Here is a 13556-nt window from a genome sequence, read left to right as displayed (position 1 = left end):
CAGACAGGTAGCACTGTAACATTTAAAAAAAAATGCAGAACTGTTTATTGGGATTTGAAGGGTTTTGTTTGTTTGCTTAAAATCTCTGCTCTCCTTCTATTTTAATTCTTTGTCTTTATCTATTGTCAATTAACCATCTCTTGCATTAGAAGAATGTTTTAGGATTTCTAAGTTAGTTTCCAGCAACAGCCTGACTTTCTCTATTGCTTAAAGGGCATCTTGTGACAACTAAGGGTTTCAAGACTTTAGAAGATAAAAGCATTATTAGAAGGTTCAAGCTAGACTGGGCTCAGCAATAAAATACTGATCCTTCTGACCATGGCCATTAACCGCAAAAAAAACTGTGTAATATTTCCAGTTCACATTTATATTGTTTTCTACATTTTAGTCAACAACACCCCTCTGACATTATTGATGATGCAGTCATTTTAATCCTCTGTGCAAGAGATTTGTATCAGGTATGTCCCTTTTGCACATTCATGAATTCTGTCAGTTAAGAAAACTTGAGAGAGTTGGAAACACAGAAAAGCAAACTTATTAGACATCAGATTTACTACAAATTCCAACTGTGCAGTGGGTTCACCAAATAGAAATGAGCAACTGCACAACCTGTAGAAGAAATGCTGTTATTTATTTATTATTTATATTATTTATATATTATTTATATTTATTTATGGCTGGGCCATCCAGTAAGCTGGACAAGCAGTCTGCCCTTCTCCCACCACGGCAACCAACATCATCTTCAAGCCACCGTACATGCAAACATCACAAGGAATGGGTACTTGTGCCAGGTGAAATAGTCCTGAGCATATGCCAGAACAAGAGCCTATATATACTAGAAAGCAAAGGCATCTTCTGCCCCCAGTTTCCAAATTGACTGCTCGGTACCACTCCACACGTAGATATCCTTATGCAAGACTTGTACCAAGTTAAGAGAATGACAATAATCAGTATTAATTAATTGATTACATAATCAAAATATCTTAAACACACAGTGTACACCTGCTCAGTGGTAATATTACTTAAAAGAAGTCAAGTTGTCTTTAAAAAAAAAAAAAAAAAAAAAATCAGTATTCATCACTACCAGGAAAACTGATGCCAGAACCAGGAAAAAACCCCAAAAATGTGATGACATCTGAGTGCTTGCTGATCACCAAACAATTTAATGTAATAGCTCAACAGTTCAAAAACATAATATTTCTCTGCCTATAGTTTTAGAAGAAATTGTCAATCAATGCTTATTGCAGTCTCAATAGATTTTTACAGAATTCCTTGGCACAGAAGAGAGACATGCCCCAAGTCTTAGCTTCTCTGACAACTGCCAAAGCTGCAAAAGTTATTAGGCTTCAACATGTTTAATTCCACTGAGAATAAAATTTTTCAGGTTTATATGTATTCTTAACAGGAATTACATACAATGGTGATAGTTCCTTGGCAACATCCTAAATGTCTAAGTATTTTTCTTATTGACTCCCAAGTTCTGATTTGCTCCACTGTGTTGTGATAAAAGGAAGGACTTTTGCTGATTAAGATGGTTGTGCACACTGTCATTAGAAAACGTTAGACACAGGGTATAATAAGTAGAGCCTTACTTCAACTGACTGAGAGTTGTGTTTCCACCTAATTTTTCTTTCAGATACCTAAAACTGCACATTTTTGTAACACTCAACACTGACAGAGACATTTTTCATGTGTTCACAGGTGGGAGAACAAAGTTTCTACTTTAATTTTCAGGTTAGCTTTTTCAAAAGCCAATTACTGGAATAAGCATTCTGAAGATGCCATACAAAGGCCTTGATCTCTGGCAGAAATTATTCATAATAGCATGAACCCCATGCTAAGGGTCTTCTGATAGGATCTCTTTGAATCTTAAAATTAAATAGTTAAATTTGATATTAAAATTTCTACAACATCATTATCTACTAAAAGAAAGAAATAAAGAAAGCTCCCCCACAAACAATGACCTCTTTCACACAGTTTTAAATGTAGGGATAGTAGCTTTCATCAAATATGTTATATACTCTGCCATATGAATGACATGCTCAGAGTCAGCATTTTAAATCTAATCCATGCTGATAGATCAAGGCTTTCCATTTTCTGTTACCTCTGCCTCTCATTGTAAGTCAAAGCAAGCACCTAGTTATTTAAAATAGAGATATACGTACAGCGTGTATACATGCATACACACAAATGCAGCACATCAGTATCATGGACCCAGGCATGGAAGGCTGCTTAAACATGCAAGGAGAGTTTATCATGGTACAAAGAAGTGTGTCAAGAACTTCTAAGTTAGCAGGTTATTAGGATGAACTTTTACCAACGACAGAAAGCTGGTTTATCACACTTCTCAGTCACTTCAGCAACTAAAACACTAACTGTGGGGTTTTTTCAGAAAAAGAAGAAAAATTAAATTATACCTTCTGCTTACAATTATCTTAATGAAGAAATGCTTAAGCTACCAAACATTAATAGTTAGTGTACAAAAAACTCTTACCTGTATAATAAAATCACCAAAGTAATTCCGACTTTGCCTTGGACTTCCAAAAAGCAAGAAGTACACACATGGTTGAATTAGCTCAGTTACTCAGAAATCAGTGGAGTAATACCAAAGATAGATTTGGCCCATTATCTACCTATACAGCACAAATGAATAATGCAAATGTGTATGCAAAGGACCATGAAGTATCTCAGCTTAGCAGTGCATTTAAAATGTATCACTAACTTTCAGCTTCTTGAAATATTTATCAACCCCAGGAGGTTCCACAGAGAGCACACTGTATTAGGAACTTCACTGAATTTTTATTTCTACACCTGACTCAGAGGACTTTAGAAAAGGAGACTGGAATTAACTGCTGTAACAACTTCAGGTACTGCTCTGACACCACAGGCTTCACGAGCACTTCATGAGTGTTTCTAAGTCACTTTAATGTTCTTCCCAGCGTTGAGACCAACTGGGGCCTTTATGCAGCACATCTTAGGAGGGAGAGGAAGAAGGTACCCAGTTTCTTCACACGACTTCAGAAGCAACTAAAATTAAACTGTCTGCAATTAGAAAGCTACTGAAAGAATCCACAGTAAATGAGCATGCTTTAAGATACCACAATCAACTGAAAAAGACCACAGAGCAAGTTAAATTGCCTTACTAAAATCAGTCTAGTGGTACAAACTAGTTAAAATGACTAGTTGGATCAAGTGGGAAAAAGCTTGGATCAATTGCACACAGCACTTAAACTACTGAGCACTAGTCAAACGTTAAATTTGTTATACAATATTCTTTTTTGAAACAAAATTTGGTCTTGAAGTAATTACGGAAGTTCTACTGGTCTAATAAAGATGGGGACATCTGAAGAAAGATTAATACTCTACATTACGAGAAGAAAAAAAAAGGAAAAACAAACAAGCCAAACCCACACCACAGAACATCCCAGCACTGAGCTTAACATTGAGTAGCTATACCATTTTGATCTAGAAAACCTTTTGTTTCCTACTTTAACTGATAAAAACTAACTATATCAGAAAAAAATTCCCCCAAAGTAATGTATTTCAGTCCTTATGGACTTTGGGAGGATACATGTTTACTCCTTTAATTGCACAAATGCAGTCACCTAGTAAACAGTATTACTACACGTCAAGACACTCCTGCAGTGTATTGATTCAGGAAAAATACATAAAAACAACATGCTCTAAAAACTCTCTTTTTTATTGTTAGTAGAGAGTACTAGACATAAGGAAGGGTGGTTTGTTTTTACATTTTATGTATTTCATTTATTCAGCCAAAAGATCAAACTATTGAATTGTTACCTTAACAAGCATACAGATCTGTGTCAAAGAAGGCTGTCGGGACTTTTTCCACACAACTGACTTCCACATGAAATTCATTTATTTAATCCCTTAAACAGTCAGTCACATTTCCCTGGGACATGGGCAGCACCAGATGAAACTAGCAAGTCATAACCATGCATTATTTTTACTATCTGTAATGAATTTCAAATTAGCTGATGCATAAAAAAAAAAAATCTATCTGAAAAGCCCAGCAAAGTCTGAAAGGCTAAATATAATTATAAAAGATGCAAATCCCGTTCTCACCTACATAAGACTATAATTTGAAAAGAGAGATAACACTACAGTTGAATATATGGTATTTTACTGAGAACATTTTCTAAGCTGAAAGTACAAAGCAACAGGTCTGCAAACTCAAAAGCATGCATCTACAGAAATATATCTTCTCACAATGAAGATCGGCTGGTTGAATTATTATAACTCAGTGGAATTACTTACAGCTTTCCTTTAGACGGGTCGCACCAAGAAATAACCGCGGTCAAATCAGGTGTTGACTGAATAAGAGCACGAGGCATTTGGGGAAAATAAGATACTGAAGACTAACATTTACTTTCTTGCCTTTCCTGTGAACTCTAAAATGTGGCCAATTTTGCTACCTATTTACTTTTGGGTAAGAGACTTACAGCATTTTGCAGTCGAAAACGATCGGAAAGACATTCAAAAGTGCCGTTTTAAGACAAGTCATAAACCTTTCCACGAAAGCTCCCATTCCATCTCACACAGGCGATCCATCTTTCAGGCTTTACCTTTTGTCGCCCACTTGTAAATTAATCTCCTGAATCAGTTCGCTGCGCCCTGGGAAGCCTCCTCGCCGCCGAGCCGACTTTCCCTCCTTTCTGGAGCGGCGGCTCAAGCACCTTTACTCTTCCTTTTTAATGCCCCTCCTCTCCTTTAAACACTTACAAAAAGAAACTTGGGGACAGCAGCGGCCGCGGCCGGCGGTTCCCAGCGGCGGGCAGAGCGTGGGGCCGACAACAACAGGCAGCCCGCGCCGCCGTGCGCTGAGGCGGGCGGGGGCCGGGGGCCGGGGGCGCGGCCGGGCCGCGGGCAGCGGCGGCAGCTGCCGGGCCCAGGGGCAGCGCGGGCGGGCCGGGGGAGGCGCTCCGCGGGCACAAAGGGCTCCATGGCAACGGCGGGGCGAGCCCCCCGCGCCCCCGTCACCGCCGGACCCGCCCACGCCGCCCCCCCTGCCGCAGCGATCGCGACGGCGGCTCGGGGAGGCAGCCCTCGGCGACACCGGCCGGGGAGTCGGGCGGAGGCTGCAGCCCCTGGCCCAGACACACGTCTTCAGCAATTGTTTATCTTCCACCAGAGTGCAGATCAATCTTCACACAGAGGTATAGTCATTTAGGTTTTCTAATAGAGGAAAGTCGATAAGCTACTAGTGAACAAACTGGAGGGCTGGGCAATCACCAACCCTGCGAAGTTTAACAAGGGAAAGTGCTGGATTTTGCAGCTGGGTCGGGGCAATCCTGGGTCTATGGGCGGACTGGGGAACTAGAGACTGGAAATCAGTGCCAGGGAAAGGGACCCTGGGGATCCTGGTCGATGGCAACTTGCATCTGAGTCAGCGGTGCCCTGGCAGCCCGAAGCGCCAACCCTGTCCTGGGAGGCATCAGGCACAGCAGCACCAGCCGGGCAAGGGACGGGATTGTCCCGCTCTGCTCTGCACTGGGGCAGCCTCACCTCGAGTGCTGGGGGCAGGTTTGGGTGACACAATATAAAAAAGACTTTAAGCTTTTACAGACCATTCAAAGGAGAGCCACGGGGATGGTGAAAGGCCTTGAGGGGAACCTGCATTGAGGACTGTATGAGGTCACTTGGTCTGTTCAGCATGGAGGAGACTGAGGGGAGACCTCGCTGCAGTCACAATTTCCTTGTGAGGGGAAGCAGAGAGGCAGACAGCGATCTCTGATCTCTTCTCTGTGGTGGCCAGTGGCAGGAACCAAAGGAATAACTTGAAGCTGTGTTAGAGGTTTAGATTGGATATTAGAATAAGGTTTTTCACCCAGAGGATTCTTGGGCACTGGAAGGCTCCTCAGGGAAGTGTTCACAGCAGCAAGCTTGACAGAGTTCAAGAAGTGTTCAGACAATGCTCTCATCACATGGTGTGTGATGTCTTGGGGCTGTCCTGTGCAGAGCCAGGGGTTGATGTTCCTTGTAGGTCCAATCCAACTCAGATATTCTGTGATTCTCCGCATAGTATAACTTCACACTGAATGGATTTAACTCCACATCAAGTTTTACAGGTCTTATCAGTCTCTTAAATACAAAACATTACATTTGGGGGCACATATTCTTTTTTTAACTTTTCTTTTAAACTTCTGCTTTGCAGACTGTATGACCTGAAGTTGTCAAATTTTAAAATACACAGTCATTTTTAAAATAGAGTCATCTAGAAAATAAAACTTACTTTTAGACATGCGCACAGCACACAATTTTTAGATGTGTACACAGCAATGGGTGACAAGGTCACAAGCTAAGGGTTAAGTGCCTGGCCCAGCCTCCAATGGGGACAACTCTGAGGCTCCAAAGCACATTGCTAGGAACAAATCCATGTACAGCATTACTTGCCACTGAATGCAGCAAGACTTCGTGTGCACCCTCAAGTCTGAGAGCTCTTGGGTCAAGGATCAAGATGCCAAAGGTGGAAATGAAACTCAATCAATAATCATGACAAATTTCTACAACCCCAGGCAAGACCCCCATAGGTGTAATTATGCCCATAAAAGATTGGTGTTTTTGTCGGTATGGTGCAAATGTTAAAGTGGTTCAATTATTCTGCTGAAGTCAAAAAGATTTAACTTGCTCCTAAAAATTTCTTGCTAAACTGCCTTATTCAGTACACACATTTCCATTGGTCAACATCTCTGTGATCTGAATGCTGGTGGAAAACAAGTGTTCTATTATTTTGTATATAAAGATCCTGTCAGGTAAAATAGCCTTCCCTTTCACATAAACATTAAGTTTATTACTCAAATAGTTCATGCGAATAAAATGTCAGCTTAGACTCCAAAATGAGCCCTTCCCAAGGTTTTCAATGTAATTTTTATCCCTATTTTAATTTAAAAAGAATTCCGTGCACACAGCCTTTGTTATTTGCTGCCAATGATTAGGTAAAAGGCTGCAGGACTGGACTAGAGGCTTGCATTTTAGCCTTTCCTTAAAATTCCATATTCAATACAGATCTCAAAAAAACAGCTCCTCTCTACTTACATAGAGCCACCCCTTTCTCTGAACCCCAATGACCATGTTCTTAACATCCCCTGTCATTAATATTTACCACTTTTGATTGGGAATCATAAAATTTCACTGCACAGTTCAGTAGCTTTCTCTCAAAATGTCACAATGAAGCTGAGATCACTTTTTTTTTTTGATTGGACAGGACACAGCATACATGTTGAGAAAGGAAAAGAAGCATTTCAGGGCCGGAAGGGACAAAAAAATAGCTGACTTGGCTTGGGTTTGTGTGTGCTGCTTGGGGCAGACACAGGTGCAAGGGTTGCCCCTCAGCTTCCACCCAGAAGGGAGGGAAGAAACAGCACCAAAGCAGGTTAAGAGGTATAGCATTAGAAACTTATTTTAAACACCTGCTGAGGCCCAAGAAATAATAATAGTAGTAACAACTATAGTAATAATAATAGTAATAATAATAATAATATTAAAGGGCACAATCAGCTACTTATCCCAGAAACTTTTGGAAAGTGAAAATTCAACAGTTAATTGTATTTCTAAAATTTCAAGGAAGTAAAATGTTGCTGGGAGCAACGGATAAGTCCTTTATTTTAGCTCCTGAATGGCAAACCTACCAGCTCCCTTGTAACTCTGCCAAGCTGTAAGTGTCATTTAAGGAGAGCAATACAACAGCTTATTGTTGTTCTCCAGCACTGCTTAGGATGTAGAAAGAAGACTGTTTTTGATACATTAAAGGTCACAAATAAATAGCAATTTAATAGGAAAAAGATCTACTCTACATGCAAGAATATCTCAAAGGCATAGTTAATTACATAGCAGCCTGAGCATGTTCTCTTTTATTAAAATATTGTGAACGGCCATCCTCTTTCATTTCAATGAGCTAATATGCATCACCACCTCAGAAAAGCTCTGTTAAAAAAAAAAAAAAAAAGAAAACAGGTACTATAAAGTTACTGCATCTATTGCAGCACTGCACAACACTCAGGCCATTTTGCAGTACATTTAATAGAGAAATTTAACCAATCAATACAATTCAAAGGGATTTCACTCTCATTGCCAAAATCAATGATTGGTATTAAAATGGATTGCCACATATTCATGAACAAGTTGTTCAATCATTTGACATTTGTGCAGATTGCTATCTTTATATAAAGTGATTCTGTCCCATAAAACTGATTTATAAAAGTGGAGGAAAACTATTCCCATTTCAAACCCATATACTGTTACTGTATAGGGGTGGAATACCTACTTTTTCTGAATCACAGGAACTCCTACACACATAAAATTGATCAACTCCTTAAGTGCTCTGTTGATATTTGACTCATTGTATGCTGAAGTTGTGTAAACTTTGAGAGTTTGAACAGAGAGAAACCCTATAATTTATTCCTGAACTACTGGAATAAAAGGAAAACTGCATTTTAGCTGGAATGCTGAGAAAGGAGATCAGGTGTCTGATTTTTCTTTCATTGATGCAACACAAGAACAGTTATCTCTGTTCAATTCAATGAATTCAGTGTTTTTATGCTAACATCCACACCTTACTTTAATCTACGCAAGTGCCCATTCTCCTTTTTTTCATGTTGGCTCATCAAGAATCATTTGAAACATCTCCAAACATCAAGAGTGTGGATTCATTGTAATTTGACTAGGGTGGTAATTTGACCTAGGTGGATTCATTGTAATTTGACTGAAAACATCAATACCGAAATCTGTGTTTTCAGAAAAGATACATCTGTTAAACATTTCAATGCAATTGTACTAAGGCCAGAGTTAAGGGTTAGCTTGTGCTATCCTTAATGTGTGTAGTGAGCCAACACTCATGCACAGGATAAACTGCTGTACCTGCTAGAAATAAGACTATTTCATTGAAATGAAATAAAGTAAATAATGATATTTACTGAGGTAGTTTCTGTACTGAGTTGTGGTAGGTTTTTTTTCCCTCCTAAAACCTTTCTAGGGGTCTCTTTGCCTTTCTTCTGCTAGACAATCTATGCATATGCAGACAGAGATTACTCCAGAATCTCTCCTTTTTCTCTACTAACATTTTTTGGTCTGGGACACTAAGTTACCGTGAAATAGTCCTGCAAATACTGCAAAACTTCAGATGTTTTTCAGAAGCTCAGGCCTCTGTCAGAATATCTTACTATATTTCACTCATGTTTCTCTCTTGATTTAATAACTGATGGAGACAACCACTCTAAGAATAAGCAAGGGGTTTGTGTGATACTGGGCATGGTGGCCCTGCAGATCCCTACAGTTTTTCTTCCATGACATACTAAGCTCAGGCAAATTGAATAAACAGGGAATTTTGTTCTTGCATAATAATGAAGAAAACCTTTTTCAGAGTCTGAATAGACAGTAGTAGATAGCACTTATTTCCACCAGCTTTTGCTCTTTATGTTCTGTACCACCAATGAATAACAAAATTATTTTAAAATAATATTACAGGCCACAGAATCTTTAAGACTTACTCTGTTTCCCTGTTTGGGGGAATAACCAGTTCATTAACAAAAATCAAGAAGAGAACATGCCTATTTGCTAACTAGTTTTGTTAAAAGAACTACTAAGACATTTCCTACTGCTTTGTAGCAGCTTTGAGGAAAACATTATTGCTATATGTTTTTAACACTCAGCAAGAACTTCACAGAATGTGAGCCACTTTTAAGTCATAGAGTAGAAAGCAAAACAATTTCAGAAGGCATGCTGGAAATAATCCCAGTTTTTTGGAGAGAACATGAATGAATTACCTGGGCTATGCAGAGCCTTGTCACAGAAAGCTGCTCTGAGCCCTGTATTAGAGAAGTGGGATGGGACAAAAAAGGGCAAAAAAGAAGTAGGTTATTCCACAGTGTAATCTGCATGTTTTTTTCTGTTGATGATTTAATCACCATCCAAACCATGGGATCTGATAGATAACATATTCTCAAGAAACCCACACCACCCACCACTCATAGGTGGTGCTCAATGGTCAGTTCTATTCTGTGCTACTTACTAATCTTTACTCCTCGCTATCATAAAGATGAAATGCAAGCATGAAAAGGGGACACAGAAGCCATGACGCTGGGGATTTTTTCTCCCTTATTTTCAATTCTTGGTTGTTGACTTATGCAGAGAATATAGGAGAAATTGAAGAAATTCTCCCTCAAAATAATATTCTGTTTCTACCATCTATGTGCATTTATGGTTATATTGCAATGAGCACAAATGAGACTGGTTTGTAGCCTGCAATTTGTTTATAATATTTCATCTTGAACATCTATAGTTAGAACAGAAGAAAATTAGTACACTGGTAGGCATTACTGCTAGGTAAGTCATCGAGAATAGTTTCATTGCCTGTTCACAACATGAGAAAAATTTACTAGATGCCCAGTAATGCAGAATACAATGCATTAGGATAAGAAGAAAGAATCATAGATTTGTAGAATAGTTTTGGTTGGAAGGGATTTTAAAGATCATGTAGTTTCAACCCTCCCCTCCATGGGCAAGAACACCTTCCACTAGACCAGGTTGCCCAGTGTGCCATCCATGTTGGACTTTGAACAGTTTCAGAGATGGGGCATCATCCACAATGTCTCTGGGCAACCTGTTCCAGTGCTTCACCACCCACATTGTAAACTAATACCTAAACTAAACCGGCCATCCCTCAGCTTAGGGCCATTCCCCCTTGTCCTGTCACTACATGCCTTTGTAACAAATCTCTCTCTTGCTTTCCTGTAGGCCCACTTTAGGCACTAGAAGGTGCTATAAGGTCTCCCTGAAGCCTTCTCTTCTGCAGGCTAAATAGTCCCAATCTCTCAGTCTGTCTTCATAGGAGAGGTGTCCAGGCCTCTGAGCATCTTTGGGGACTTCCTCTTGGCTCAGTCCAACATGTCCTTGTCTTTCTTTTGTTCGGGACTCCACAGCTGGATGCAGCAATGCAGGTGGGGTCTCACAAGAGCAGAACAGACAGGCAGAATCACCTCCATTCATCTGCTGGACCTGCTTCCTTTGATGCATCTCAGGATACAGTTGGGCTTCTTCTGGGCTACAAGTGCATATTGTCAACTCACCAAGCTTCTTGTCCAGCAATGCCCCCAAGTCCTTCTCCACAGGCCTAGTCTCAATCAATTCTCCACACAGCCTATATTTGTGCTTGGGATTGCCCTGACCCAGATGCAGCACCTTGTGCTTGGCCTTGCTGAACTTCATGAGGTTTGCAAAGGTCCACCTCTCAAGTTGTCCAGGTCCTGCTGGATGGTATCCCTTCCTTCTGTCGTGTTGATCACATCACTCAGCTTGGTGTCATCAGCAAAGCTGCTAAGAGTGAACTCTGTCCCAGCATCCATGTTGCCAACAAAGATGCTGAACATCACCAATCCCAATACCAATCACCAAGGAACACCACTTGTCACCGGTCTCCACTTGGACTACCAATTCACTTCCCTCACATCAAATTGTTAGTAAAGATTTCCTGATCAAAATTGATTTTTCAAATTTGATGCCAGTTCAGAGTTCGTGTTCACATCCGTCTAGGACAACTTTAACAAATGTAGAGAGGGAATGTGCTCCTGTTACATGTGCATTCTTATTAAACTTCACTTCAACAATACAGAATCCTGGAAAACCAAATTAATGAGAGGATGTGCTCAACTGTATAAAATGTTGGAGGACTGGGTTATGTGGACTACTTTCACTTGAATGATAGGATCTTTTTTAGTTAGTATTTACTATTTGAATAGAGAAATCCTCAAAAGTTGCTGTATTTAACCACAAAGAAAGTCTAAGGCTTCATTGGAAAAAGATTAATCAGTATTGGTACTAATAAATGGAATGTGAAAATGTGTTATTACAGCCATGTACTCCATTGCTGGCGTGGTGATCAGTGGCAGAAACAATTCATCATCACAACACAAAGCAATGTCTGTAATGCAGCTTCAGTTGTTTCGTCTTGTATGATGTATACAAGCATCAAGAGAAGTTCAACATCTGTGATGCTGAAGCTTTGTAACAGTCAAACATTATGATGAGTTTTCTATCAAACTAAAAAGAGTTCAGGACTCAATACTTTGCACAGAACAAGTGCACAGCAGCAGCAAGTGTCATATAGAGTCTTACACAGTGTCACTTCTTCAGCCTCCAAGTCACTTTGAACAAGTAGAAGGCTTTTGAAATCTGACTTTGTGTCACAAGGCAAAGAAGAAATATATCCTTTTATCTGGGAATTCATCTCTGACCAGAAATAAAGACTTGCTGCTGACAACAGGTTGTTTTTCTTCTCTTTCTGAATATAAAAATACAGTATGGGTCAGGTAGCATGAGGCTGCTTTCTGCTCTCAAAAACATCTTTAAAATGAAACTACACATTTAAAGAATGAAAATTTGGGTTTTCAAGCAAACCAGAATATAAACAGGTTAGGAGCTGGTAATCAAAGTAACAACGCAACAGAAATCCATAAAGGGAATGGAGAATATTGACAAACATGCTTTTCATTAGAAAAGACTTTTTTGCATCAATTTTTGAATTAAGAAAATCAATCAGAAGTGAAGATATACTGACAGCAGCATGAGGAAGCAGCAAAAGTTCAACAGAGAGAAGTAGTGCAATCAATTTGACCTTGTGTCAGACACTTTACCAACTCCACAGAAACTGGGTATTAAGCAAGTACCCATAAAATAGGTTGAATTATTTAGCAAGTGTGGGACTTTTAAATCAACTCAGGCCATGATCTACCTGTGTTGGCAAATCCAACTGCTCTGGAAAACTGAATCTCCCAGGATGCAGCCATTGTTTGATGGGAGAGCAAGAATAAGGAGAAGTTCTTCAGGACAGAAAAGCCAAAATCTGTGTTCAATTCAATTAGCTAGCAGATGTAACTAAAATTTTAGATGGAAAGACAGAAGTATTTTTAAAGTCAAACCTATGGGAAAAAAAAAAATTGGGGGAGAGTATAAATGAGCATAAAAGGTGTTTCAGGCTTCTCTTTTCATAGTTGCACAACTCCACTTTTTCATAATTACTGCATGGTGCTGACTTTTTTTTTTTCACGTATATTTAAAATGGACATTGTAAAATCATTGGGCAGAGACATAATAATGTTAACAACTCTTCTTTTTTCATGCAAAATTTCTTTGACAGCTTGGCATATAGTTAATCACTTTTTAAAAACTGAATGCACCCCAATGCAGTGGACCTAATTTTTTAATCTGTCAGCCAGAATTTGTCATTAACAAACTTTTAAAAACTGATTAAATACTTTGCTTTTTTTCCTCAAGCTTGTGCCTTGGCAATGGGCTGAAGAAAATGTGTATTTCCAGCAAGATTAATGAGCAATTATTGGTTGAGATTAAACTGCAATAGAGATTTAATGGATTTCTGTTTTGGCTGTAGAAGTACTCAGAATAAACTGATGAATGATTGCCACAAATGAAAACAAGTTAACCTGATCAGAAGGGAGTTGTGGAGGCTGAGGGATAAAAAGAGAACGGATAAAAAGCTGGGGATGAATCTGATGTTCAGAAAGGCGTATGAGACACTGATACTA

At 39.5% G+C, this 13556-nt stretch overlaps 1 protein-coding gene and 2 long non-coding RNA genes across 12 annotated transcripts in view; 1 reads left to right on the top strand and 2 right to left on the bottom strand.

Moving 5' to 3' along the window:
* CTNND2 (catenin delta 2) overlaps nucleotides 1-13556 on the bottom strand; it is a 634494-nt gene that overhangs the window by 415560 nt on the left and 205378 nt on the right. For 3 of the 10 annotated variants that reach the window (XM_054003868.1, XM_054003798.1, XM_054004006.1), the window contains exon 1: nucleotides 4587-4859. The exons of 4 other annotated variants lie outside the window; for them this stretch is intronic. The gene's annotated coding sequence lies outside the window, so the exon portion shown is untranslated. Of the gene's footprint in view, nucleotides 1-4278; nucleotides 4415-4463; nucleotides 4562-4586; nucleotides 4860-13556 lie in introns of those variants that run through there. 3 more of the 10 variants (XM_054004206.1, XM_054004131.1, XM_054004064.1) reach the window with 3 other exon arrangements.
* On the bottom strand, nucleotides 2780-3934 carry LOC128822712 (uncharacterized). Its single transcript, XR_008441575.1, has 2 exons — nucleotides 3802-3934; nucleotides 2780-3027 (listed from the first exon to the last, which is right to left on the bottom strand). It is a non-coding gene; the product is annotated as an uncharacterized LOC128822712 (long non-coding RNA).
* LOC128822672 (uncharacterized) lies at nucleotides 5113-13286 on the top strand. Its single transcript, XR_008441561.1, has 2 exons — nucleotides 5113-5177; nucleotides 10938-13286. It is a non-coding gene; the product is annotated as an uncharacterized LOC128822672 (long non-coding RNA).

This window comes from Vidua macroura, chromosome 1 (genome assembly GCF_024509145.1).
Source record: "Vidua macroura isolate BioBank_ID:100142 chromosome 1, ASM2450914v1, whole genome shotgun sequence".
Taxonomy (NCBI): domain Eukaryota; kingdom Metazoa; phylum Chordata; class Aves; order Passeriformes; family Viduidae; genus Vidua; species Vidua macroura.
The sequence above is the reverse complement of the archived record's forward strand: the minus strand, read 5'-3'. Positions and strand labels throughout refer to the sequence as shown.